The sequence below is a fragment of the Lepisosteus oculatus genome, chromosome 9 (genome assembly GCF_040954835.1).
Source record: "Lepisosteus oculatus isolate fLepOcu1 chromosome 9, fLepOcu1.hap2, whole genome shotgun sequence".
In the NCBI taxonomy this organism is placed as follows: Eukaryota; Metazoa; Chordata; class Actinopteri; order Semionotiformes; family Lepisosteidae; genus Lepisosteus; species Lepisosteus oculatus.
The window spans coordinates 23,905,953-23,913,253 of NC_090704.1; the positions used below are offsets into that span (position 1 = coordinate 23,905,953).

The following is a 7,301-nucleotide window of genomic DNA, read 5'->3' on the forward strand; positions in this document are numbered from 1 at the left end:
ACCATACCAAAAAAGCCTTATTCTTTGCACAAACTCCAAACAGCCTTACTTTCTTCTGCTCATTGATTAAGCCTCTGTTCTGCAGAGACTCCTGCATGCCCTTGCGATGGTAATAGGTGCGCAGGTGGGGGTCATGGAGGCTGTTGTACTTCGAATCCAAAAGGAAACCGTGGGGATCAGTCAGAGTGAAGTCAGGAGATGGCTGGTGCAGCTGAAATAGAAGGTAAGTATTTTATTAAAACATGATATGTATAGGTAAACACAGATATGTATCCCCCTATGTTTCTGAACATAAAAATGAGAATGTTTTTTTTCTCCCCCCTCCGAAGGCTGTCGCCAGTTTCTTGGAAGACTACTCCAGAATCGCTGTTATCATTTTTTTCTATGTTCTTGAAAATCAAATTCCAATTTCTCAGTCATTGTAGCCAACTAAAAATGACTACATTGCAAAAAGACAGTAAGCACAATAAGCTTTAAGGCATACAGTACAGCTGAATTTCAATAATGTGATCAATATACTGCGTCTAGAAAAATATATAACCTTACTCCTGATGTTATATGCACAAAGATGTCAAGGGAAGACAGTTTGCTTACAGTTTTATCATTACAGCAACCACATTATACTAACACACACAGAAATGTGTTAATGTGTCCCAGGTATCATTTCATATTATACAATTTTACATGTTGGTTTACCCTTAAAAAGAAAGAAAACCATGAATAAACATGTCATTTTTTACAATTTAAATGTTTGGATTTAAATAAGAATAAATGTATTCATGCTTTTCATTTTAGGTTACACTTACTTTCTCCGAAAGAGCAGTCCTGCAAAATTGAGGTTTAGACCCTGGGATTAACGGCAGTTTAGTGCCGATGGGTCTCTCCAACAGCTGCTGCTCTCCCTGCAGTGCATACAGCATGGTATAGCAGCCCTGAAACACAGAACATAGCTATCATACCTCACAGAACCACAGCCAAAACGCCAGAAAAAACAAGCAGAGCTGATGGCAGAAATGATTTCATCTGTCACAGAGTGAAATAAAATGGGTGTGGGGGCAACAGCAGGTATCAAGGACAATGTTGACTTTGCATAGAAGTTTGTATAGAATGACCAGTGACTTCAATGAGGGTGGTAATATGTGTCTTTCTTTGTTCTGGGGCTTCCTACTGATAAAGATGCTATTGCAAACATTGTTAATTACCACACAGTTCAGAGAAGACACATGGCATGTCAAAACTGGCCTAGCCGAGCCTCAGACTGAGGAGGTGGATCTAGAACATAACAATTCTAGAAAATCTAGAATGTTCTAGAGCAATCTTACACCTGGCCATCTGTATATAGCCATTTGATCAATGAGCCCCAAGAAGTTAGCTCTGCTTACACCCAAAACTATCAACCCCCCCCCCCCCCAAAGAAAGGTAGGGGGGCTTTAATAACCCCAGTGACAGAGCCAGAGCACACAGAAACAGAAGAAAAAGGAATAACCAATTTGTACCACAGCACCCAGGAGAGGGTTTGGACACCAGGGACTCTCTACAGTGAGCAAGGGAGGAAGGCATTGTCTTCCTCCCCTCTCTACTCAAAAAATTGACTCAGAGACAAATGGGGGGGGCATATTAAAAAACGGACTCAGCCAGGACTGAGGAGGATCCCTAAGACTACACAGAGTTTCTTTGCTATGACAGAAGCAGGCACACCAGGTCTCCAACTGGGGCTGGGTTTGGGAGAATATTTGCAGCTGGACTTTTCCTTTGGAACTCTGGTTTTGGTAACTGGGGTCAAATGGGGCTCTTGAGCTGGTCTGCAATGTGTTCTGTGAGTATGTAAGTACCTCTAGTGGATAAGTTGTAATCTGTGTTCTGTGGATTAGGCTATAATAGATACTGGAATTGCAAAGTACTGTAATAAAAATTGAAATGATGTAGGATGACTGTGTTCTCTGGTCTGTGGATGCACTAGTGGTTCTGGAAGATAAAAAGAACTTGTTGCTGGGGGAAAAGGTCTTTAGAATTGCTAGGTGGCATAATCAGCTACAAAACTAACTTTTAAAAGCAGTCCCTGCATTTAAGGGCCACGGTTCCTGACATATCTTTTTATAGATAGGTAAGAAGAGTTACCCTAGGGTGTTCAGAGGGCTAAATCAGTTCATAACATTCTTTTTTTTTTCTTCTGCACAAACGAGTTGATTCTCTAAGTCTGTTTAGAGTTTTAGATTGGGAAGGCATATTCTCACCCGAGACATTTTAAGACAACAAAAGAAAAGTACAGTACGTATATTCCCATAAAATACAGAACACATAGCTGGAATTTTTAAAATCACGTTCCATTTATTTTACCTTCTAGAGCTTTTAAAACAGTATTAGAAATATTACTACGAGGTGTACGTTTTTACTGTTTTACTAAACCTTACATTTTAAAGCTAAACTAATGCTGATTTTTTTACGATTCACTACCTAAAAGTTCAAATATTTAAAAGTATGGATAATACACTCACAGCTCCAGATCCCGGTTTCTTTCTCTCCATTTTAACCCTGATCTCGTTCCATTAATCCATTAATCAATTAATCTATTTTGAGAAAACAATTCCGTCGTGTTCGTGAGCGTTTAGACTTTATTTTGTATAATTCGGACTTGAGCATAAACCACTGTATAACCAAAATGTTGTCTATTATAACGTCAGATCTGCAAAGCAGTTGCCTTATCTGACGTATCCAGCGTGTACAAGTTAAGTAAAGACGTCATTAAAAGCTGCAGCAGGGAAGCTACAGTATTCGTCCCAGGACGGACTTGTTTTTTTATATATATTTATAATTAGGTTTTAATTAGAAAATCCAGACAAAAAGGCGATGTCCGATTTAATGTTTAATTTGAATGTCGCCATTCTAACTCAAAGCCTTCACGGTATCAAACCTGTGTGGTCACACGTCCCAAACAGTCTGGCTCTGCCAGTGGAGCCTAGAGACCCCAAAATATAACACACGGTTTGCCTTTTAATAATTTACACCTATAATAATAATAATAATAATAATAATAATAATAATAATAATAATAATAATAATACAAAGTAATAAACACTTGTTTTAAAAGCGCGGACTGATTAGTCATTTGTACAGAGCAACATAACAAGACAGTGGCCACAGTACATACGGAAATCTCCAACTGTACTATATTTAAAAACTATATCTTTTTTCTGTATATCAAGACCTAGTTTTCAGTGACTACTGCGATGTGCCCTTCCATTTCCTAACTTAGTTATAGAAAGCAAGTGGAGCTCCTGAAGAAAATATCCTAAAAATAACTACTTTTTGTAGTGTTCGTAATGTGACGAGGGGTCCGGTTCACCTTCAGACTTAAATTCCTATAGAAGTATATTGTATATACAGTAGGTTTTATAGTCTTATAAACCCTTTTTTTAAAGCGTTTTATAATGCTACTCTTGCACTCTGCTGTCTCCTAGTTCCTTTCAGTTGGGCTTCACCGGTGAAATAAGGATGAAAACACCCTCTCTCTGCCCAGTCTTGCTTTTTGGCGGTTGATGTGTCTGTATGTGTCTTTTCTAGATATGTCTAAAACGACACCTAATATGCAGGAAGAAGCTGTTAAATTGGAAAGATGGTATCTGTAGCTGGGTAGCTGCAGAAAGGGATTGAAAACGTACAGACATCATTTTGGGTGCGACGGTAGGATGACGTCACAGCGGAACGGCCATTTCACGAGGTTCTTAATTCCTCAGTCTCGAGATGTGTTCTGGTTGTTTGCGGTTTGGCTGAAGGTATTTGTACGGTAGCAATGCCGTGCTTTAAATTTCATACTTGGTTATTTAAGATCCTCGTTTATATGAATAGGTGTGTTAACCCCTCTATATTCTGGCTAGATTTCACTCAGGAATTCTTAATCTGGCCTACCTTAAATTTTTCCTTAAAATAATTGGTAAAGAAATTTCTCACTTTTCAACCACTTTTCATCTGTAGCTCCGAGGAACTGCTGGTATAATGGTGAACAATGTGTGACAGACTTTGGGATCCTTTGGGATGGAAAAGAAGTGTAGAAATGCAATTTTAATCATGGTAAATTATGGTATTGTAGCCATTTATAGTTATACAGGTGTTGTCCTCAATATTCTCAGTCACAGCAGCATGCCACATGGAATATTATCCATCCATTGTCTAATCACTTGATCCAATTCAATGCTGTGGAGAAGGGCTCTGCAATTACCAGAGGTCAGTTTCTTCATTTCTGTTGCAGTGTGAGAGCAAAGAAAATTACAGTCATCAACAATTATACTGCTTATCTGTTTAGTTGCAAGAGGATTATCCTTTCTTTTGGACATAATCTGCATTCGGATTTGTGACCAAGATTACATCATACAAATGCCAAAGATTGGAACGTCTGAAAAAGACTCAGTGGATGACAGAGGGATCAAATTTGCTAACTAAATGTGTGTTCACTGATTGATCTGCAGAGCCACACGGTCAGGCTGGGTGCAATAAGATGTGGATACAGTCCTTCAAATTCACATCCCTAGTAAATAAAGAGCATACAATCCATTTTATCACTCTGCAACTCACAACTGGCAACCCACTGAAGCTAAGCAGGGACACTATACTGTAAACAGGCGCCGTCCTTCAGATGAGACATAAAACCGAGGTCCTGACTCTCTCTGGTCATTTAAAATCCCAGGGCGTTTCTCGAAAAGAGTAGGGGTGTAACCCTGGCGTCCTGGCCAAAGTTCCCATTGGCCCTTACCAATCATGGCCTCCTAATAAATCCCCATCTATGAAATGGCTTCATTACTCTGCTCTCCTCCCCGCTGATGTGTGGTGAGCGTTTTGGCACACTATGGCTGCTGTCGCATCATCCAGGTGTATACTGCACATTGGTGGTGGTGGAAGGGAGTCCCTATTACCTGTAAAGTGCTTTGAGTGGAGTGTCCAGAAAAGCACTATATAAGTGTAAGCAATTATTAATTATTATTATTACTAGCTGACTAGTGACTAGTGACCTTATTTTAGCCTGGAAGAGATACATTATGATCATTTAATACTGGCAAATATTCTTGTAGCACAAGGGAAGCGGTACAAACATTAGATTTCCACTAGGGGGAACAGTAGGTTTTTGGACTAAACTGTCCTGCTTTGGCAACACTATATTTATGGTATATAAATTAGTTATTTCTGGATAATCACTTCAGGAGCTCACTTTATCCCCTGAACAGTAGTCACTGTAAATATAATTTGTCTTTTATTTCCCAAAACAATTCAATATTTCCCACTGTACTGCATACAGTATTTAGCCTCTAGAATTTAATTTGCTCAATGTTAGTCTTGAAGCATGTAGTTAGTACTGTGTAGGTACTATCATTTAACAGCATTCATGAGATACATTCAAACAGAATATTAATTCCATATATTCAATTGAATCTTTCAAAGAGAACAACCATTTCCCTGCGAAATTAGGCTTTTCTAAGTCACTTCTCAGGTGGCTCTGACAATCAGCTGCCGTTAAATTGTGGCTGTGGGCATCTGTTTCAATGGAGTTTCTACTCCCTCTTTAAGTGTGATGTTAGAAATACATATTTTTTGCTCAAAAACGTCTTTTTACAAATTAAATATACAGCTATAAACTAATATGATGTTTCGACTGTGAAGCCTTCTTAAGGTCTGTGAGACACACCTGAAGAAGGCTTCACAGCCGAAACTTTGTGTTTTCTCGGTTCTCTTTTCAGCATGGGATAAACCTATTGTTCCTTTACAGACTACGCATGCTGACACAGCTACCCATCTGCACTGCTATAAACGAATATAGCATACAATGGCATTTAATTATAACAACTTATACTTAAAGAATCTTTTGTTTTTAATCCACAGCATAATATTACATTATGAAAGACAGTTTCGTGCAGGAAAAAAAAGCACCTTTACATTTACCTTTATTTATATAAAAACTAGACTATTGTCTAAAATAGTCTAAATTGGTAAATTGTGCCATGAAAAGTTCATTTTTCAGTTTCCACTGTCTACATTCCCGGGCACGGCTTATATGTGCGTTAATATTTACCTATCGGATTAGCCAAGGTTAAAATGACACAATTGAAACAGGGTGAGGAAATGTGCACAAACTCCTCTGACATGCTCATGAGAGAGAGTCTTTCCCCTCTTGACATGCTTTGAGCTTATAAAAGAGAGATAACCCACTGGAGAAGAACACGACTGTGAGTGACATCACTGTGAGGTCATAGGCATTGAGCAGGTCAGAAAATCAAGACTTCAAGGGGAAACTCAATACTACCCAACATTAGAGACATTCCTATTTTTTCAAGTGCCATCTTGATAATGGTTTAAGTTCCTCAGATATTTTTTAACTTCAGCTAGGCGTATGGCCTTTGACTTAAAAATCAGTAAATCGTTAAGGAATGCTGGAAGGTTTAATAGAATTAAGATATTCTTACCAGATCGAAACACCAGCATGGCACTGTAACCTTATTCTTTATAGAAATGTGACCATAAACTCTCTCTTTTAAACTGTACAGGCCCATTACAAAGCCAGTCAAAGTGGACAGCTCCACAGAGTAAACAGTCATAAAATCCAATGCTTCAAGTTGATCAATAATGTAGTAACTATACTGTATATGAAGATGTGGTGATTGTTTTTATTTAACCTTAACCACCTGTTCTGAAAAGCATAGGTTGTCTTGTGTTTTGGAATACGTAGTCTGTGGTGTTATTGATTTAGCTAGTAAAAATATATATTTAATATTCATCCATTGCGTGGTTTCTGTGTAAAGTGCTGTCAGCATTACACTATTAATTTATTACAAAACTGCTGTGAAAACAAACTGAATGATTATGTTTAAAAGACACTGGAGATCACTTGGATTCGCCATATTTTGAGAAAAGTGTAGCGTTGAAAGCTAATACACACGTGTAGTTGGATATACCTATCCATGGGTGTATACTGTTAACTCCAAGGAGTCGGATTTGAGTCATAAAATCAAAATACAGCATAACCATTCCATTATTAAACTGCGCGATGTCAGTACTCCTGATAAACAAACCCTTTAGCCGCATCCACAGAAACAGAAGTCGCAGATATGTGCCGAACAGGAATACTAGTATCAATATAATGTGCTTGATACGAACTGCCTAATGGGGCCACAGGAATAATTGAAGGCAGGTCAGATCCAGCACTTTTATTACAAACAAGCCTCTAAAGAAACACAAACAGAATGTACTTTTATGATTTGAAATAATTGTATATCGCCTTTGACTTTTTTCCCCCCTCCACTTTAGGCTTTGACTGT

At 38.3% G+C, this 7,301-nt stretch overlaps 1 protein-coding gene and 1 pseudogene across 1 annotated transcript in view; both read left to right on the forward strand.

Moving 5' to 3' along the window:
• Window positions 1-7,301, forward strand: part of LOC138241222 (acyl-CoA-binding domain-containing protein 6-like) — a 496,682-nt gene that overhangs the window by 281,072 nt on the left and 208,309 nt on the right. The gene's annotated exons all lie outside the window — the stretch shown is intronic.
• Window positions 1-7,301, forward strand: part of LOC138241247 (deoxyribonuclease-2-alpha-like) — a 119,495-nt pseudogene that overhangs the window by 38,801 nt on the left and 73,393 nt on the right.